Source organism: Somniosus microcephalus, chromosome 3, assembly GCF_052327205.1.
Source record: "Somniosus microcephalus isolate GS21.2 chromosome 3, FLI_Smic_1.0, whole genome shotgun sequence".
NCBI lineage: Eukaryota > Metazoa > Chordata > Chondrichthyes > Squaliformes > Somniosidae > Somniosus > Somniosus microcephalus.
Genome location: NC_140989.1, coordinates 25,313,211 through 25,335,638, shown reverse-complemented (window position 1 = coordinate 25,335,638; position 22,428 = coordinate 25,313,211).

The window sequence follows — 22,428 nt, the reverse complement described above, 5'->3', positions numbered from 1 at the left end:
TAAAAATAATAAACCTGTGGAAAAAATGTTTTAATTTTAATTAATTCACCACTTACCTTGTTAAAAGCAGGCCTTGTACCTGCTTTTTACACGCGCAACTCCTGCAGACTTACCCTCCCGGAGAAACCTGCAAAAAAAACGTAAGTTCCAGGCGCACGCGCTGCCTCTCCGGCGCACGCGTTCGACTTTTGAACTCCTTCCTTTAAGGGAACGGAAGTGCCGGTTTCCCGCGCATGCGCAGTGCATGCATGAAATCGGCACTTCCATTGGGCCTACGGGTGAGTACACAGCGCGTACTCACCTGTGGAGACCCGAATTTCTGGGCCATCATAATTTCCATGCCAGCCCTGGGGAGGCGGGTTTGGGGGCGGGACTGCTGGGAAAATGGCAGGATCTGGGGGCGGGTGCCCATCTCGCCCCCAACCCGCCTCCGTGCCATCTTCCCAGGAGGCGGGTAGCCGACCTGCGCCGGGTCCTGTCTCCTGGAGGTGGGAAGGGGATTACAGCCACTTAACTGCCTGTTAACAGGTAGTTAACAGGCAGCTAAGAGGATTATCCCCATTTTACCCACACAAGTGCGGGCTTCCCGAAAGCTGCGAACCCCGCCAGGGTCAGCGAGGCGCGCAGTGGGTCTGCGGGGGTCGGAGGGGTGCAAAAGTGCGCTGTGAAAGTAAGTGATGGGTGCAAGTGTGGAGAGGTAAGTATGTAAGGTGAGTGGAAAGTGATAGAAAATGTTTACTTACCTTTGTTTCTTCCTGCAGACTTCAACAGTTGGGGATGCGGAGACTCTCGCATCTCACCGGCAGAAATGCCTGATGGGTGCTGCATTCTCCAATGCAACAACCATCTAATTTCTGCTCACAAAAGAGGTTTGATGGGTCTTGAATACAAGGACTCATCAAACAACATAGACTGTCAGTGTTTGACAGCTTCACAGGGCTGTCAAACAATGACAATTCATCTGTCAAAATTTTTTGACGTTCTCTGTAACCGGCTTCCCCTTAATTGGTCTGCTAAGCCTGCTGGGCGGGCTTAACAATGTCAATCAAGGGGAAATAGCATGGGTTGGCCAGAAGTCGATGGAGGCGGGACTAAAACCCGACAAGTGGGAGTCCCGCCTACAAACGCTCCCCATTGGCAAAATCCAGCCCATGCCTCTATTTATGAAGCCCAGGATCCCATATGCTGTTTTAACCACTTTCTCAACCTGCCCTGCCATCTTCAATGTCGCTGTGTCAAAATCCTGGTACTCCCTCCCTAACAGCTCTGTAAGAGTACCTTCACCACATGGACTGCAGCGCTTCAAGAAGAAGGCCCACCATCTTCTCAAGGGCCACTACGGATGAGCAGTGAGTGCTGGCCTTGCTAGTGACACTTTAAAGCACTGTGGCTGAAAGTTTGCACCGAATACTTAATGAGATACAGAATACTTAACGGTGAAGGCTGAAGTTCAGTCAATAGTATATTCCCTCCTTTAGCCTCTCCACCTCTCTACTTCTCTCTCCTCCTTTATACATTCCTTAAAACCTACCTCTGTGACCACCTGTCCTAATATCTCCTTATCTGGCTCGGTGGATTTGATTACTCTCCTGTGAAGTGCTTTGAGATGTTTTACTACCTTAAAAGCACTACATAAAAGCGTTAGAATCATAGAATGGTTACAGCACAGAAGGAGGCCATTCGGCCAGTCGAGTCCGTGCTGGCTCTCTGCAAGAGCACCTCAGCTAGTCCCGCTCCCCCGCCCTTTGGAAAGCCGTGATTGAATCTGCCTTCACCACCTTTTCAGGCAGTGTATTCCATGGACTTAAGAATGTAATCTAGGCGGAAAGCTCAGTGCAGTCCTGAGGAGTGCTGCACTGTCAGAGGTGCCATCCTTCAGATGAGATGTAGAACTGAGGTCCCATATGACTAATCAGGTGACCATTAAAGATTTATGGCATTGTTTAGCAAAGAGCAGAATCCTCCCGGAGTCCTGGCTAATATTCTTCCCTCCACTACTAGTGGCAAAAAAACAGATTAACTGGTCATTCATCTCATTGCTGTTTGTAAGACTTTTTTTTAATCATTCATGAGATGTGGACTTCACCAGCAGGGCCAGCATTTATTGCCCATCCCTAATTGCCCTTGAGAAGGTGGTTGTGAGCTGCCTACCTGAATAAGTGGGCAGTTAAGAGTCAACCACATTGCTGTGGGCCTGGAGTCACATATAGGCCAGACCGGGTAAGGATGGCAGATTTCCTTCCCTAAAGAACTGGCCTCCACCGCCACAGAGGGCGGTTGAGGCCAGTTCATTAAATATATTCAAGAAAGAGTTGGATATATTTCTTGAGGCTAAAGGGATCAAGGGATATGGGGAGAAAGCAGGGACAGGGTACTGAATTTGGATGATCAGCCATGATCTCATTGAATGGCGGAGCAGGCTCGAGGGGCCGAATGGCCTACTCCTGCTCCTATCTTCTATGTTTCTATGTAGTGAACCAGATTGGTTTTTACAACATCCATGGTTAACATTACTGATACTAGCTTTTTATTCCAGATTTATTTAGTTAACTGAATTTAAATTCCCCAGCTGCCGTGGTGGGACTTGAACTCATAACCACTATGCTACCGTAACCACAATTAAATATTGCTATGTGCAAAATGGCTGCCACATTCTGCTACGTAGCAACAATAAAGATTGAACTTAGTCTTGCGTGGTAGGGCAAGACAGGCAATAAGCTGCCTGATTTTCACTAAAGTCAATTTGAAACAGTAATGGCTATTGTCCATTTTGCGCTACCCCATGAGAACCATTTTACCCCCACTGACTGCATTTCCACAGTAATTCATTATCTGTGAAATGCTTTGGGACTTGCATTTATATAGTGCCTATCACCTCCTGAGAGATGTGATAAGGTACTATATAAATGCAAGTTCCTTTCTTGCTCTTTAGAATCATAGAATCGCACAGCACAGGAGGAGGCCATTCGGCCCATCAGGCCTGTGCTGGGTCTTTGAAAGAGCTCTCCAATTAGTCCCACTTCTGGATGTTGCTGGCACAGAAAGGCGGGTGAGTAATGGCGACATAGCAGTCACTGCACTCCCAAAACACTGTTTTTGTGTGAAGCAATTTGAAAAGATTTTACAATGTGATTAGAAGCATAATAAATGCATGTTTTGTTTTTTTACTTTGAACTAATAAGCTGGTTTCCCAAATGGCTGCAGTTGCTGGGACAATTGGCGCTGTCAAGACTCAGATCGGTAGGTTCTGATTAGGTAGGGTATCGAGGGGTATGGAGCCAAGGCAGGTAAACAGAGTTATGGTAAAGATCAGCCATGAGCTAATTGAATGAAGGAGCAGGCTCGAGGGGCTGAATGGCCTACTCTTGTCGCTATGTTTCCACTACCATATGTTTCACACATTTTGAGAAGGTACCCTCTAATTTATAGACGGCAAAGGTTAATCTTCTTGAGGCTTATCTCATACCTTATCGCCTTTACACCAGAATTCAGTCTTACTGCTCTCCTCTGTTCCTTTTGCAATGCAATGTGCTCCATTGATGTTGTCAAAGCACCTGACACATTAAATATAACTAAAACTTGACGAGTTGTGTTAGATCCGTATATCTTGATGTTGTGTGTCCTTCAATAACTAGACAAGGGGCTGCAGGGAACAATCAACAGGTGTTTACTGGATGAGGGTTACTCTAAAACTAACTGTACAGATCCCTACTCAGGGTTATATACAGGTGTGGTCACTGCCGGTACTACAGTATACAGGAGCTGTAAAAAGTAGTTCTCCCCTTAAAGGTACATACACTACAAGTTGCATCCAGCCTGGCCTCTGTTGCTGATACTCAAGAGCCACCTTAACACTGAGGTGTGGGGGAAATCCTGGCAGTACCTTTGTCCGCTCACTACCTCCTGTAAGAACCAACTCCAATTCGGCGGCCTTATGCATGATGTAAGTTATTGCATGTATCCCCTCGTGGCAGAAATGGCTTTAATAGATGCTGCCCCTCACTGTCTGTAAAACACGGTGATGAGACGCAGACAAGCGCCGAGGGCCGCGCGCACTGATCGGTTTGTACTGTGCTCACACCTGCCTCTGTCCAGATGCACAACCTGTTACAGCTGGGTCATCACGTCTCCAAAACAACGGGCCATGCAATTTCTTCTTGGTTAATTATAGTGTTCGATCACAGGGCTCATCATCAATTAAGAGGTAACGAGTAGTGCACCCCCCCCCCTTCTTAAAGGGGCACAACCCGTAAACTGTTAATTAACAAATCTTTAAATGAAACTTAACAAATCAAATTAAAATTTGGTCCCGGGAGGGTGATGATGCACTCATAGAATCATAGAATCATAGAGAGTTACAGCACGGAAGGAGGGCATTTCGGCCCATCGTGTCTGCGCCGGCCAACAAAGAGCTCTCCAGCCTAATCCCACTTCCCAGCTCTTGGTCCGTAGCCCTGCAGGTTAGAGCATCCCAAGTGCACACCCAAGTACTTTTTCAATGTGGTTAGGGTTCCTGCCTCTACCACCCTTTCAGGTAGTGAGTTCCAGACCCCCACAACCCTCTGGGTGAAGACATTTCCCCTCAAATCCCCTCTAAGCCTCCCACCAATTGCTTTAAATCTGTACCCCCTGGTTTTTGACCCCTCTGCTAAGGGAAATAGGTCCTTTCTATCCACTTTTTCTATGCCCCTCATAATTTTATACACCTCAACACCTCAGCCTCCTCTGTTCCAAGGAAAACAAACCCAGCCTATCCAGTCTTTCCTCATAACTAAGATTCTCTACTCCCAGCAATATCCTTGTAAATCTCCTCTGTACCCTCTCTAGTGCAATCACATCTTTCCTGTAATGTGGTGACCAGAACTGCACGCAGTACTCTACCTGAGGCCTAACTCGTGTTTTATACAGTTGAAGCATAACCCCCTGCTCTTGTATTCTGTGCCACGGCTAATAAAGGCAAGCAATCCGTATGCCTTCTTAACCACCTTATCTACTTGGCCTGCTATCTTCAGGGATCTGTGGACATGCACTCCAAGGTCCCTTTGTTCCTCTACACTACTCAGTGTCCTACCATTTAATGTGTATTCTCTTTCCTTGTTAGCCCTCCCCAAATGCATTACCTCACACTTCTCTGGATTGAATGCCATTTGCCACTGTTCTGCCCACCTGACCAATTTATTGATATCTTCCTGCAGTCTACAGCTTCCTTCTTCAGTATCAACCACACAGCTGATTTTAGTATCATCTGCAAACTTCTTAATCATACCCCCTATATTCAAGTCTAGATCATTGATATATACCACAAAAAGCAAGGGACCGAGTACTGAGCCCTGCGGAACCCCACTGGAAACAGCCTTCCAGTCACAAAAACACCCATCAACCATTACCCTCTGCTTCCTGTCTCCGAGCCAGTTTTGAATCCAACTTGACACTTTGCCCTGGATCCCATGGGCTTTTAACTTCGTGACCAGTCTGCCATGTGGAACCTTATCAAAAGCCTTGCTAAAGTCCATATGCACTACATCAAACACACTACCCTCATCTACCCTCCTTGTTACCTCCTCAAAAAATTCAATCAAGTTTGTCAGACACAACCTTCCCTTAACAAATCCGTGCTGACCATCCTTGATTAATCCGTGTCTTTCTAAATGAAGATTTATCCTGTCCTTCAGAAATCTTTCCTATAATTTTCCCACCACCGAGGTTAGGCTGACTGGCCTGTAATTACTCGGTCTATCCTTTTTTCCCTTTTTAAACATGGGAACCACATTAGCAGTCCTCCAGTCCTCCGGCACCACGCCTGAAGCCAGAGAGGATTGAAAAATGATGGTCAGGGCCTCTGCTATTTCCTCTTTTGCTTCGCTTAACAACCTGGGATACAGTTCATCCGGGCCTGGGGATTTATCCACTTTTAAAGCTGCTAAACCCCTTAATACTTCCTCTCTCACTATGTTTATTTCATCTAATATTTCACACTCCTCCCCTCGATAGCAATGCCTGCTTCGCCTCTCTCCTTTGTGAAAACAGATGCAAAGTATTCATTAAGAACCCTACCGACGTCTCCCGCCTCTACACACAGATTAACCTTATGATCTCGAATAGGCCCTACCCTTTCTTTAGTTATCCTCTTACTCTTAATATATTTATAAAACACCTTTGGGTTTTCCTTGATTTTACTTGCCAAGAATTTTTCATGCTCTCTCTTTGCTTTCCTAATATCCTTGTTAATTGCACCCCTGCACTTTCTGTACTCCTCTAAAGATTCTGCAGTATTTAGCACTCGGTATCTGTCATACGCCTCCCTTTTTTTCTTTATCCTACCCTGTATGTCCCTAGACATCCAGGGGGCTCTAGATTTGTTAGTCCCACCTTTTTTCTTTAAGGGCACATATTTGGTCTGAACCCTCCGGATCTCCTCCTTGAATGCCTCCCACTGCTCTGACACTGATTTACCTTCAAGTAGCTGTTTCCAGTCCACTATGGCTAAATCCCCTCTGAGCTTAACAAAATTTGCTCTTCCTCTGGTCTATCCTTGTCCTTTTATTCCTGGTCTTTCCTTGTCCTTTTCCATAACTACCTTAAATCTAACAGAATTATGGTCACTAGCACCAAAATTCTCCCCCACTGATACGCCTTCTACCTGCCCAGCTTCATTCCCTAAAACTAAGTCCAGAACTGCCCCCTCCCTTGTTGGGCATGCTACATACTGGCTAAAAAAGTTCTGGATGCATTTTAGGAATTCCGCACCCTCTATACCCTTCATACTAATTTTATCCCAGTTAATGTTGGGATAGTTGAAATCCCCTACTATTACTGCCCTACAGTTTTTACACTTCTCAGAAATTTGTCTGCACTCCAGTCCCTCCGGGGCCCACTGGTCGCGGCAACGGGCTGTGCAAGGGCTAATGGGTGGTCGCATATGGAAATGCAGAGTGCACTTTTTTCTCAAGCAATGTTGTCAAAATGCCACAAGTAGAAAATAATTGGAACTGTCTGGAAAATCCAAATAATGAGGAAGGGCAAGTGCTCCAGAAGAAGCAAAGTAACAACCTCTCAGATACTCCGCTTTCAACCGCATGCCCGTGCGCATTTGACCGAAACAATAGACTTCTCTGCGCACAACTTGGAACAGCAATTGTGCTTTGGGGTATTTTTTTTTTAAATAGCTGTTCGATTACCTTTCACTCCTATCGTGGATCCCCTGCATTAGTAGGGCCCGCAATTTTTAACAGAGACAACTTGTGCGTATGGGTGACCAGGGTGGTGTCCTTTCAGTTCTTTTACGCACAATACAATGCCGAACTGTATTCCCAAATCAACAGCAACAACAACTTGTATTTATATAGCGCCTCTAACGTAGCAAAACGTCCCAAGGCGCTTCGCAGGAGTGTAATCAAACAAAATTTGACACCGAGCCACATAATAAATTAGGGCAGGTGACCAAAAGCTTGGTCAAAGAGGTAGGTTTTAAGGAGCGCCTTAAAGGAGGAAAGAGAGGTAGAGAGGCGGAGAGGTTTAGGCAGGGAATTCCAGAGCTTAGGGCCTAGGCAGCTGAAGGCACGGCCGCCAATGGTGGAGCAATCAGTAGAGAAACAGATTAGAGGAATAATATTTTTTTTACATTTTGCAGAAAGGGTGATCAACATTTGGACTGGATTTCTCGGTAGGGTACTGGAAGCTAAAAGCTTAGAATAGTTCGGAAACCAGCTGAATGCCATGAATGGGCGGACTATGCCATGATCATACTGAATGGCGGAGCAGGCTCGAGGGGCCGAATGGCCTACTCCTGCTCCTAATTCTTATGTTATCTGGGCGTGAGGAGCACTATTCTATTCAGAGCTAATGGCACACATCTGCTGTTTAGGTTTTCTAAGTGACATAATCATGGGAATTGATCGTGTCCGTATGTAGTTTTGTGGACTGAATCAGAGCTTTACATATTGACCAATGTGTATGAAGTGTGTGGAACCCTTCTGGAAACCTGCAAATTGTGCGGAGAGAAAGAACATAAGAAATAGGAGCAGGAGTCGGCCATTCGGCCCCTCGAGTCTGCTCCGCCATTCAATAAGATCATGGCTGATCTGATCTTGGCCTCAACTCCACTTTCCCGCCCGCTCCCCATAACCCTTGACTCCCCTGTAGTTCAAATCTCTGTCTATCTCACCCTTGAATATATTCAATGACTCCACCGCCACAGCTCTCTGGGGTAGAGAATTCCAAAGATTCCCGACCCTCTGAGAGAAGAAATTCCTCCTCATCTCCATCTTAAATGGGCGACCCCTTATTCTGAAACTATGCCCCCTAGTTCTAGATACCCCCACTAGGGGAAACATCCTCTCAGCATCTACCTTGTCAATCCCCCTCAGAATCTTATATGTTTCAATAAGATCACCTCTCATTCTTCTGAACTCCAATGAGTATAGGCCCAACCTGCTCAACCTTTTCTCATAAGACAACCCCTTTGTCTCAGGAATTAACCTAGTGAACCTTCTCTGCACTGCCTCCAATGCAAGTATATCCCTCCTTAAATAAGGAGACCAAAACTGTACGCAGTACTTCAGGTGTGGTCTCACCAACGCCCTGTACAGTTGTAGCAAGACTTCCCTACTTTTATATTCCATCCCCCTTGTAATAAAGGTCAACATTTAATTTGCCTTCCGAATTACTTGCTGTACCTGCATGCTAACTTTTTGGGCTAGATTTTGCCAGGCCCGAGGAGGCAGGAATGGAGGCGTGTGGGGTGTTAAAATTGCAAAAAGTGGCGGGCGGGCCGGGCGGGCCCGACCCCGCCTCCATCCTGCTTCCAAGCAATTTTCCCAAATGCGTGGTTTCTGATCCCGTCTCCGTCCCGCCTCCAAGAGGCGGGATAGGCCCTTAAGGCCCTTAACAACCACTAAATTGCCTCTATAATCCCATTTTGAGAAGCCTTTCTGATTTTAACACGTTTCCCACGTGATTCACGTCTCCTCTGAAACACGACGGTGAAACCTGGCGGGAGCACAATTGGATTGCTGACTATCAGCTGCAGCTCCACCATTAAAAAGGAGATTTGATCAGTCATCATTTGCAGGTGGCAGGACTTTGTTGTCTCAGGTCTGGGGGAACTTTTAGCAGGCATAACCATAGCTGTGGAGGTTTGGAGCCTGACACCCATCTCCAGTGTGACCTCCTGGGAAACCCCTCTCCCCACCTTGACTGAGCGCTTCCTCAACTGAGGCATATACCAGAAGCATGGGAACCATTTATTTCCTTTCCTCCTGGACATCAGATTCAGATGAAAACCAGCCGTGGCAGCAGCAGAACCATGACCAACAGTACCACCAACAGCAGCAGCAACAACAGGAGCGCCAAGCTGCTGCTCACCCACCTGAAGCTGCACAGGCCAGAAGGCGCCAGCGCGCGACCACATTGCTGCCCGGGATGCAAGGAACGCACTTATCTTGGCCAGATTTGCTTAGCCTAGCCAATCAAACACTTTTGCCTCGCAGCTTCTTACCAGAGCATCGACAATGGCCAAGAACCAGAGGATTCCTAGCACTCTGACCAGCATACTGACAATTGCAAGTAACCCTAAGCTCTCAATGTGGAAGTCCCATTTGCGAAATGACACATGCCACAACTGCAACAGTTGCCATCAGAATTTTAATTTACAATAACCAACTGATGGCATTTTAAAAATGAACACAACATTTCACCCAAGTGACTGCCCTTGTGACTATTTGTGCAGTATCTTCCTCTTACGTGTGCTCCTACATGGTGCTTCCCCTGTGGCATCAGCAGATGTGGAGGCCCCTTGCTCACTTTCTTGCTGCTCCTGTCTCGACACCTTTGGTGAGCGTCCTCTGGGGTTGTGAACCTGTGAGGGCTCATCAACAGCCTGCTGCTCCTGCGGCTGTGCAGGGGTTGAGACGCTGATCTCAGTTGGGTGGGGACTCTGGTGGGGCTCTGACTGAGGGCTCTGCAGTGGCATGGAAGTGTGAGCGCTTGGAGAGGAGCCCCCACTTGGGTCATTACTGGAGATCAGAGCCAGAATAGCCTCTGACCAAGTTGGCTGTTCAACAAGTCGAATAACGGTCCCCCCTCACACCTAGAAAGGGCCTTCGCGCGATTCTGTTGCACCAACCTCGCTAATGTTTCCAAGCCACTGACTAAAGTAACTGTGTCGAGCCTGGGTCTTAACTCTGCGGCTGGTCCTCATTCCACTCCAGCCGGAACAATAACCTGATCCCTGCTGTAATTATAATTCTTATTCCGGTTTTGTTTAAAACAATAACATCACTATTGATATAATTTGGCACAGGGCGAGTTAGAGAAACAGCCACTCTGGCTTTTAATACCCATCATATTACCACTGTATAGTGGGAAAATAGATCTAATCATCTCATTCTGCGCATACTAGTCTCGGTGGGGGACCATTGCATTCTGAGCCTAGATGAGGCACAGTTCAGCGGGTCCAGAGTTCCAGCTGACTGCTGCGTTTATACGGGGGAGGGGCTCGCTAGCTCAGCACTAATACCAGTTGTCAGCTTAAATGCATTAGATTGGATCATGCAAATTAACGAAAGGCTCAGATTCATTGCCTAAGGCACTGATTTTACCCTTCTTGTGTTCATAAGCGCCATCCAAATCGTTTATTCACAGAAAGATTACGGAGCCTTAGGGTATTTCCTTGGGCTATACATGAACTAATACCATAATGGGCATCCTGAAGTATTATGTGTCCTGCTATGATGATGTATCGCATTCAGTATGAAATTATTTCATGCAATTTTGCCCAGCCAAGGGAGTCACATCAGCCGCCCTCACGTTCAACGCTCTTACTTGCAGTTCCCATCACACAAGGGACAAAAAAGCAAACAGTCTTGAGATTCTATCTGTGGAGAGGAGCTTAAGGACCCTGATTCAACAAATCTGGATGCCAGACCGCTGCCTGGGATGGAGACTAACGTGAGCTCTCGTATATTGGGAACAGATGGCCCTTCCCAGCAACAAAATGTGTGCCAGATCGCAGTGTGATATCAACACCTTCCTGGCTGGAATTTTAATAGGTCTCCACTCGAATAAAATTCAGCACGCTGTTGAAATGTAGAATATACTTCATCCTCAGTAATAGTGGGAAGAATTGCATGTGCTAACAGATTAGAAGGTTTGAACCCAACTGGACATCCTTCTCTTTAAATACCTGGTTGTGCAGCAACGTTCCCAGATTTCTCCAAATGAATTGTACACACTGAGATTGTGCAGCACTCACTGCCTTCACTACCTGATTCCCCCACCTGCACCTCACCCTGCTTCCCTGTGATTGAAGAAATACCATGCAGGTACAGTTAGTGGTTATTGGGCAGTGTTCCTGCTTGGCACGCTCATCAGATCTCGACACATTTTTATCAACAATTACAAGAGTCTTCTGTTAGAGATTTCATCATCCTCTCACACGGCACTACCCTCTTAACACTGCGGCCCTGTTTTCAATCTCCCCGCCTTTCATTAGCGATTAACTCGGTTTTTTGCATATCTCCCACTGGCTTTCTGGTTTGCGGATGTCAACTCTTCCCTGCTTTGATAGCTGCTCTCGGGGTTTAGTTTAATGCCATCCCCTCCCCAACCCAAGTGCCATCTCTACTCAGCCGCTAATCCCTTCTGTAGAAACTCGGAGCAATTCGACCTCTTTGTCCATCGATTAGTTTACCAATATGACTTTAAGCCATTTATCAAGACTACGAGTGCGATGGAATACTCTCCACTTGCCTGGATGAGTGCAGCTCCAACAACACTCAAGAAGCTCGACACCACCCAGGATAAAGCAGCCCTTGATTGTCACCCCATCCACCACCTTAAACATTCACTCCCTCCACCACCGGCGTACCGTGGCTGCAGTGTGTACCATCTACAAGATGCACTGCAGCAACTCGCCCAGGCTTCTACGACAGCACCTCCCAAACCCACAACCTCTACAACCTGGAAGGTCAAGGGCAGCCGGCGCATGGGAACACCACCACCTCCAAGTTCCCCTCCAAGTCACACGCCATCCTGACTTGGGAATACGTCACTGTTCCTTCATCGTCGCTGGGTCAAAATTTTGGAATTCCCTCCCTAACAGCACTGTGGGAGTACCTTCACCACACGGACTGCAGCGGCTCAAGAAGGTGGCTCAGCAACACCTTCTCGAGGGCAATTAGGGATGGGCAATAAATGCTGGCCTTGTCAGCGATGCCCAGATCCAATGAATGAAAAAAAAACATTTAATTGCCCGTTACCAAGGTGGATGGGCTCTTACTTTCCTCTCTTTACAGGCAAATATTAATAATTACTTTTCCCCCTGATCTCTCCAGTGGCTGCTTGCACTTGTTTAATTTATTGCGCGCTGACTCTCCAATCTTACCTACTCTGCAATAATATAGGAATGCAGTTACAAAATGTTTCCATCTGCCGATTTGGCTCCCCCTCACACTACCAACTATTTCTAAAATAAATTCAAGTGCAGTAAATGCAAAATTCTCTACGGGTAGTTTCCATAAATCATTCTTATTCTCTAACTATTTGTCATGCCACATTTATCTGGTTCTCTAGCGGGTCTTTATGCCTGCTCTGGCTTCTTTGCTTATCTTCCACCATCATCTGCATAATATACTGGGGCAGCACTTACAGTAAAATACTTCAAAATATATTTTAAAGATTTTTTTTCCCACTCATTTTCACCAAGTTGTTGTGATCTGGACTGCGCTGCCTGAAAGGGTGGTGGAAGCAGATTCAATAGTAACTTTCGGAAGGAAATTGGATAAATATTTGAAAAGGAAAAATTTGCAGGGCTTTGGGGAAATAGCCGGGGAAGTGGGACTAATTGGATTGCTCTTTCAAAGAGCCGGCACAGGCACGAAGGGCCGAATGGCCTCATCCTGTGCTGTATCATTCTATGATTCATTGGCTCATGCTGCCTTGAAGGCAGCAAATCATTCTCCTACTGGTGGTCATGACACTCTGCTTTCTTGCCCGAGTGACCTTCTTTGTGTGTGAGTCTAGCCATTGAGTTTTGGTGGGTTAATTTACCAAGTGGGCCCATCACCACCACGCTTCACCCTCTCACCAAGTGAGGGGGTGATAGATCAGCCAAGATCTCATTGAATGGCGGAACAGGTTCGAGGGGCTAAATGGTTTTTCACGACCTCAAGGCATCCCAAAGCGCTTTACAGCCAATGAAGTACTTTTGAAGTGTAATCACTGTTGTAATTCAGCCATATACACGTCCAGTAGGAGGGTGATAGACAATAAGGAGCAATAAGGAGCTGGAAAACCTGATCAATGTTTCACTTCTTCATCCAAAAGCCAACTGTTGCACTTCCGCCATCAGCCCAGTTGAGTACGGCTAGCTGAGCTCATACTAGATAGTGAACCCGTGACCATCCTGGCCTGTATGGTTCGACCTTACACCATCTGGTACATTTATGTATGGTGGACGGGGGTGGCTTAAAATAGGTTGTCAACACATACATCCACGCATACTTGTCCAGTGCATGTTAACGTGTTATTGGCATATGTGATGGGAATGCGAAAATCACGTGCAAAGCAACTGATATGCATAAAGTATAGGATACATCAGGTTATTTAATGTAATAATAGATCTAAAAGCAACTCTGTGAAAAGTAAGCCTTTAATGAAGGGTTCAGTTTTCAGGATCTGTGGCTCCACATGACCATTTGCAAATTCCAGTTTTTTTTTTCTGCCAAAACTCCTGGGTGAAGATGTGTTATTTTGCCTTTTACTTTGCTTTTACGACTTTCCCGTTTTCTATTTTGATCTCAACTGGACTGACAGTGGATTTGCAACATTTGGCTTCTCAACCACAAAAACTTAAAATATTGATCAGGGTTCCAGCTCCTCATTGCTATCATAGGAATATGGGAAACACAGGAACAGGAGTGGGCTATTTAGCCCCTCGAACCTGTTCCGCCATTCAATGAGGTCATGGCTGATCTATCACCCCCTCACTTGGAGTGTGGTGCACGGAGAGGATGGGGCTTGGTTTATTTAGTCTACTTAGTCAAATAATCTACTGGTACTCAATGCCTAGGCTTACACACTGGTGGAAAAAATCAAAGAAAAGAAAGACTTGTATTTCTTTAGTGTTTTTCACAACCTCAGGTCATCCCAAAGCGCTTTACAGCCAATGAAGTACTTTTGAAGTGTAGTCACTGTTGTAATTCAGCCAATTTGTGTGCAGCAAGGTCCCATAAACGTCAATGTGGTAATGACCAGATTTTATTTTAGGTGTTGTTTGAGGGATAAATATTGGCCAGGTCACCAGGAGAACTCCCCTGTTCTTCTTTGAACAGTCTTTGTACGTCCACCTGAGAGTGAAGTGTAGCATCTCTTCTGTGCCTTATTCCCTTCTTCAACCCACAGGCATTTCTCCACAAAGCTGTCTAAATTCCACCCTTATGTGTTATACCAGCAAGTAATTGATCCACAACTGAGCTACTCGTAGGAAAATAAATTAAAAGCATTTCAGCTTCTTCAAAATGACCCACAAGTGGTATAAAAAGCTAGGAAACTGTGAGCTTGGCATTCTACAGAATAGATTCAAGGTAGCTTTTTCTGAGAAAGTGTCCTGAGGATCCATAATTCCTCTGAGAGGGGAGGTATGACATCCTGGAGTGACATTCCCGGACAAAACAGTGGCACAGATCTGGATAATGCCCAAAATAAACAGATCTGGAGAGTTTTGTGGTCAAAACCCAATGGTGGACTGAATAATGCACTAGCCTGCTACAGCACTGCCGTGTTTCCAGTGCCCAGGAATGATATTTCTACACACACCCGTCTTCTATGTCCGTACATGTTAGTCGGCAATGGATGAATTGACCAAGAGGACAGCTTCTTATATTCCTGGTCCCCTTGAGACTGGAGCAACTGCAAGTTAAACAGGGGGTTGATGCCTGAGGAGGGTTTCGTAATATTCTGGGAGTAGGCACCTCTATAATGAGTGAAGAGACTTACCATAAACCAGAAACATTAGAACTGGAAACGTATTGCTAGGCACTGGATTACTAATGTCGTACTCAACTTTCCAGGTTCCTGTCATGAGTCATAGCCTCTATTATGTTGGACGTTTAACAGGAAAGAGATTGTTTGAGGCTGGCTTGTGGGTAAGCTTGCTTTATAAATTTGTGGTATTTGCAGATGGTCATTTCTTGTAGTAATTTTTCTTTTTTTTTTGACAGTGGCTAACTAAGCTTTGAAGGCCCGCATTACGAATCCCACTCTTGAATCCAAGATTCCAGAGATCCAAGAGATTGAGGCAAGCTTTGAAGTAGGCAATGATCCACAGCTCTGACGAAAATGCACGAATGCAGACTTGGAGACTGTGAACAGTCAGGGCTCGATGCGTGCCAGGAACATCGGGGATTGTTAGATAACCAACGGTCCAGTAGGTGTGCATTCTGGTTTTGAAGGGATGCCACAGAGACAAGATATGACAGTGATAACTTTACTGTTGGCCACAGGGCAATCAACCGGTGAGATTGAAGGATTGGGAAATAAACACGGGGTGGACTGAGAGGGAGGGTGAATTAAAGGGAATGAATTCAAAGTCAAATCAGGTATAGAAGAGAAATAAAGAGGGAAAGAAAGATTGGATTAAGAGAGAGAGAAAAAAAAAGAGACAGAAAGGAATAGTAAGAAAAAAATGTAAAATTTAAAATTTGTCATACAAAGGAACATAAGAGGTAGGAGCAGGATTGGTCATTTGGCCCCTCCAGCCTGCTCCGCCAATCAATAAGATCATGGCTGATCTGATCTTGGCCTCAACTCCACTTCCCTGCCCGCTCCCCATAACCCTCGACTCCCTTATCGTTCAAAAATCTCTCCATCTCCACCTTAAATATATTCAATGACCCAGCCTCCACAGCTCTCTGGGGAAGAGAATTCCAAAGATTCACGACCATCCGAGAGAAGAAATTCCTCCTCATTTCCATTTTAAATGGGTGCCCCCTTATTCTGAAATTATGCCCCCTAGTTCTGAAATTGCATTTTTAAAATATCCCTGAAAAATTCAAAAACTGAAGCAATGAGACGCCTCACTTGTAATAGTTAATTTTCAGTGCCAGAGAGGTTGATTGGCAGTCATTAACACTTATGAAGCCTTTAAAATAGTGCTTATGCTTGTAATGACAAGACTATTGGAACAGTCTGAAGAAGTGTGACCAGTTCCATGGAAAAGATCATACTTAGTTACTTCTTGTAAAAATGGAGGCCTCACACACCTGTCTCTGAAGTGAAGCAAGTGACTTAGTAAGATCCTCCAAGGGAGCAGCTACGTCAGCCAAAAGACTCATGAAAGCATAGAAATCATCATATTTATAAAGATGAGGATACCGGGATCAGGTACCAGAAATCCATGGGTGTGACGTTTAGTACAGGAAACGACCATACAGAGAGGAAGGCAAGCAAAGTGGAGATGGGTACGGTAGCATACTGGTTATGTTACTAGTACTGGTGGATTCAAGTAGGGCTTAATAAACCAACAACCGTGAGTTCAAATCCCCACCATTCCAGTTTGAATTCAATTTTAAAAACCTGGAAATTAAAAAAAATGCTGGTATCAGCTTTAAAAAAAAGTGACCGCAAAACTGTTGGATTGTCGTAAAAAAAAACAACTGTTTCATTACTGTCATTTAGTGGAGGAAACCTGCCACGCTTACCCGGTCCAGACCCCAGCCCTACAGCAACATAATTGCCTCTTAATTGCCTACTGAACAAGCCGCTCAGTCATAGCAAACCGCTCCAAAAAAATAACAAGACCTTCACCGCACAGCGGTAGTTCAAGAAGAAGGCCCACCACCACCTTCTCAGGGCAGCCAGGGATGGGCAGTAAATGCTGGCTGTGATATCCGAGTGGTAAGGTCAGAAACTGAGAGAAGCGAGATATTAGGAACAAACCCAACTGTTTATTTACACGGTGTAGCAGAGAGACATAGCTCTTACAAGCTGGGAGCCAGGCACATAATTCTTACTGCACGAGCCAAGATGGAGGATGAACCTCTGAGTCATACCCATAATGCAAAGCCACATTACCGTATTAACTGGTGTACCAGGACATTGAATACATGACCCATTACCTTAAATACTGGTGAATGTGAACCCTTAAGATTTGGCTCCATCTGGTGCATAACTTAAACATTACATCCCAGATTACTAGACTGGCCTTGTCAGCGAGCGACGCCCACATCCCAAGAATGAATATAACAAAACAATCTGCTTCCTCAGAATGCCAATTTTGATGTCTACACAGGAAAGCAGTGAGCATGACTTGCAAGACTCTACCCCATTGTAGCGAATCGAGAGAGCGTGAGGGAAGTCAGTGAGGGGGATTTCTGGAAATGAATGATGATGTAGGTGGCCTACACTCAGCTCAGACTGTGGAAGGAGCATGCTTGACGGTCTAAGGGCTTTCTTGTGTTTGTAGTATTGAAAAAGTGTAATTCCTGAAAAAGCGAACACCCACTCTCAAGAGGTTGAAGCGTAGGTTAGACCTGAGCAAACGCTGTAGTGCTGGTTTTTCGATCGCCATTGTTTTAGTAGCAGGGGTGAATGGAAAGTCAAGTTTTCAAGTGAAGCCCCCCTGACTGTGGCCTATTCGAGGAAACTAATTTAGTTGCACCACTTAGAGGAATTCACTGTTGGGTCTTGTGGAATGTCTAATTTCTGTGTTTTCCAACATAATCTCTTGGTTTCCATCCAAAGGTACGTGGAAATGCATAGCTAGTTACATGATCTGTGATGTTCTGGCTGCCAAAAATAGGGGAGGGGAGGAGGGGGTGTGGGCCTCCCTGCTGTTCCAGTCAATACAAGCAGTAAAAGTTTATTGTTGGGAAAGTTCCAATTTCCCTTCTCTCATACGAGCTTTTTTTTATTCTTTCATGGGATATGGGCGTCGCTAACAAGGCCAGCATTTATTACCCATCCCCTAGTTGCCCCTTGAGAAGGTGGTGGTGAGCCGCCTTCTTGAACCGCTGCAGTCCCTGTGGTGAGGGTACCCCCACAGTGCTGTTAGGGAGGGAGTTCCAGGATTTTGACCCAGCGACGATGAAGGATCAGCAATATACTTCTAAGTCAGGATGGTGTGTGACTTGGAGGGGAACTTGGAGGTGGTGGTGTTCTCAAGCACCTGCTGCCCTTGTCCTTCTAGGTGGAAGAGGTCGCAGGTTTGGGAGGTGCTGCCGAAGAAGCCTTGGCGAGTTGCTGCAGTGCATCTTGTAGATGGTACACACTGCAGCCACGGTACGCCGGTGGTGGAGGGAGTGAATGTTTAAGATGGTGGATGGGGTGCCAATCAAGCGGGCTGCTTTGTCTTGGATGGTGTCGAGCGTCTTGAGTGTTGTTGGAGCTGCACTCATTCAGGCAAGTGGAGAGTATTCCATCACACTCCTTACTTGTGCCTTGTAGATGGTGGAAAGGTTTTGGGGAGTCAGGAGGTGAGACCCTCACCACAGAATACCCAGCCTCTGACCTGCTCTTGTTGCCACAGTATTTATGTGGCTGGTCCAGTTAAGTTTCTGATCAATGGTGACCCCCCAGGATATTGATGGTAAGGGATTTGGCGATGGTATTGCCATTGAATGTCAAGGGGCAGTGGTTAGACACTCGCTTGTTGGAGATAGTTATTGTCTGGCACTTGTGTGGCGCGAATGTTACCTGCCACTTATCAGCCCAAGCCTGAATGTCATCCAGGTCTTGCTGTATGTGGGCATGGACTTCTTCATTATCTGAGGAGTTGCAAATGGCACTGAACACTTTGCATTCATCAATGACCATCCCCACTTCTGACCTTATGATGGAGGGAAGGTCATTGATGAAGCAGCTGAAGATGGTTGGGCCTAGAACACTGCCCTGAGGAACTCCTGCAGCGATGTCCTGGGGCTGTGATGATTGAGCTTCAACCACCACAACCACCTTCCTTTGTGCTAGGTATGACTCCAGCCAGTGGAGAGTTTTCCCCCCCAATTCCCATTGACTTCAATTTTACTAGGGCTCCTTGTTGCCACATTCGGTCAAATACTGCCTTGATGTCAAGGGCAGTCACTCTCACCTCACCTCTGGAATTCAGCTCCTTTGTTCATGTTTGAGCCAAAGCTGTAATGAGGTTGGGAGCTGAGTGGTCCTGGCAGAACCCAAACTGGGCATCGGTGAGCAGGTTAATGGTGAGTAAGTGCTGCTTGATAGCACTGTCAACGACACTTTCCATCACTTTGCTGATGGTTGAGAGTAGACTGATGGGGCGGTAATTGGCCGGATTGGATTTGTCCTACTTTTTGTGGACAGGACATACCTGGGCAGTTTTCCACTTTGTTGGATAGATGCCAGTGTTACAGCTGTACTGGAACAGCTTGGCTAGAGGCTCGGCTAGTTCTGGAGCACAAGTCTTCAGCACGATATCCGGGATGTTGTCGGGTCCCATAGCCTTTGCTGTATCCAGTGCGCTCAGCCGTTTCTTGAGATCACGTGGAGTGAATCGAATTGGCTGAAGACTGGCTTCTGTGGTGGTGGGGCCCTCAGGAGGAGGTCGAGATGGATCATCCACTCGGCGGAGTTGAGGAAGGGGGCAAGCTAGTCATTGAAGAGATGGTAACGGTAGCCTATCACCCCGTTTACCTTTTCAGTTATCGTTGCCACTATCAATGGAGACGCAACTAGTTCAAATCTTGTCTTATTTAATGTAGAGAGGCTCTGGAGTGAGTTGTTAAAAAGGCGTTTACCACATGTGTCCCGCACAAGGTCAGATAAGCTGTCCTTCGCCTTCTCCAGCAATTTACAAAAAAATACAGATACCAAAAACATACCAAACGATAATATGAGCTCTACAAGCCAGATATTCTTTTCTAAACAACCATGCTGTGATAATAAAATGATACATGAATTACTGCTCTGGCCTTGTTCCTAAGTACTTGAGATTGACTCTAGATGGCTGGGCCATATGTCAATCACAGTAGTTGTTAGGCATGCTTGGCCTTGCTCCAATGGTCAGTATTTTGCTGTCACTATTGAGCAGATGTTATCCATGATGTTTACTGAGAGTATTTCCAGTAACAGCCATGATAACTGCAATGAATGCCACCAACTCTAGGGTCTATATCATCAGTTAAATCAGACATTCAGCTTTCAGGTGAATTCAGATTTTGGTTCTGAATCAATTCAAACCAATTCCAAAGCTAAAGTCCACACTTTAAGGCAGTAGCACAAACGTTTGGAGGGAGGTAACTTTGGCCCATGATCCTTAAATGCTGAATAGCTCAATGTAGAAACAGGAGGAGACCATTCAGCCCCTCAAGCCTACTCTGCCATTCAATTAGATCATGGTTGATCTGTATCTCAACTCCACTTTCCTACCTTAGCTCCATATCCCTTGATACCCTTACCTAACATAAATCAATGGATCTCAGTCTTGAAAGCTCCAATGGTCCCCCAGCATCCACAGCCTTTGGGGGGAGAGAGTTCCAGATTTCTACTACCCTTTGTGTGAAGAAGTACTTCCTGATTTCACTTCCAAATGGCCTGGCTCTAATTTTAAGGATATGTCCGCTCGTCCTTGATTCATCCACCAGAGAAAATAGTTTCTCTGTATCTACCCTATCGAATGCTTTTAAACACTTGGAACAGATCGCCCCTCAATCTTCTATACTCAAGGGAATACACAAGAACATAAGAACATAAGAAGTAGGAGCAGGAGTAGGCCATACGGCCCCTCGGGCCTGCTCCGCCATTCAATAGGATCATGGCTGATCGAAACCTAGACTCACGTCCACTTCCCTGCCCTCTCCCCGTAACCCCGAATTCCCTTATCTGCTAGGAAACTGTCTATCTCCATTTTAAATTTATTTAATGTTGCAGCTTCCACAGCTCTCTGGGGTAGCAAATTCCATAGATTTACTACCCTCTGAGTGAAGAAGTTTCTCCTCATCTCAGTTTTGAAAGGGCAGCCCCTTATTCTTAGATTATGCCCCCTAGTTCTAGTCTCACCCATCAGTGGAAACATCCTCACCGCACCCACCCGATCAATCCCCCTCACAATCTTACATGTTTCGATAAGATCACCTCTCATTCTTCTGAATTCCAATGAGTATAGGCCCAACCTACTCAACCTTTCCTCATAAGTCAACCCCCTCATCTCTGGAATCAACCGAGTGAACCTTCTCTGAATCGCCTCGAGAGCAAGTATATCTTTTCTTAAATATGGAAACCAAAACTGCACGCAGTATTCCAGGTTTAGTTTATGCCAAGGTTATGCAACCTGTACTCATAACCTAGCCTACCACATATCATTCTGGTGAATCTGCGCCCTACACCCCCTCCAACACCAATATATCCCTTCCTGAGATGCGGTGCCCAAAACTGAACGCAGTTACTCCAGGTGGGGTCTGACCAAGACTCTGTCCAACTGAAGAATAACCTTCTCCCCTTTGACGTTCATGGCCCAAATTCACCACGTGGACTCGTGTTGTACGGCGCTCTGCCACGGAACATTTACCCCCACGTTCTCTGGGTTTTGCTATCGTGTTCAGAGCTAAGTAACCAGTTTGCACCTGCATTATCCGTGCCTGTCAGCATTTCAAATATCTTGATCATGTTTCCCTCACAATGTTATTTTGCTCCACGAGAAAAATTTCAGGCTCTGCGAGTCGCTTCATAAGGTCACAAGAATTAGGAGCAGGAGTCGGCCATACGGCCCTTTGAGCCTGCTCCGCCATTCAGTAAGATCACGGCTGATCTTCGACCTCAAATCCACTTTCCCACCCAAATCCCATGTCCCTTGATTCCCTTAGAGTCAAAAAATCTATCGATCTCTGTCTTGAATATACTCAACGACTGAGCCTCCACAGCCCTCTGGTATAGAGAATTCTAAAATATCACAACCCACTGAGTGAAGAAATTTCTCCTCATCTCAGTCTTAAATGGCCGACCTTATCCTGAGACTATGACACCTAGTTCTAGAATCGAGAGTCTAACCACATCCCCTTGACATTCAATGGCATTACCATCGCCGAATCCCCCACCATCAACATCCTAGGGGCCACCATTGACCAGAAACTTAACTGGACCAGCCAAATAAATACTGTGGCAACAAGAGTAGGTCAGAGGCCAGGTATTCTGTGACGCGTGTCTCACCTCCTGACTCCCCAAAGCCTTTCCACCATCTACAAGGCACAAGTCATGAGTGTGATGGAATACTCTCCACTTGCCTGGATGAGTGCAGCTCCAACAACACCCAAGAAACTCGACACCAACCAGGACAAAGCAGCCTGCTTGATTGGCACCTCATCCACCACTTTAAACATTCACTCCCCCCACTACCAGCGCACCGTGGCTGCAGTACCATCTACAAGATGCGCTGCAGTGACTCGCCAAGGCTTCTTCGGCAGCAACCTCTATCACATA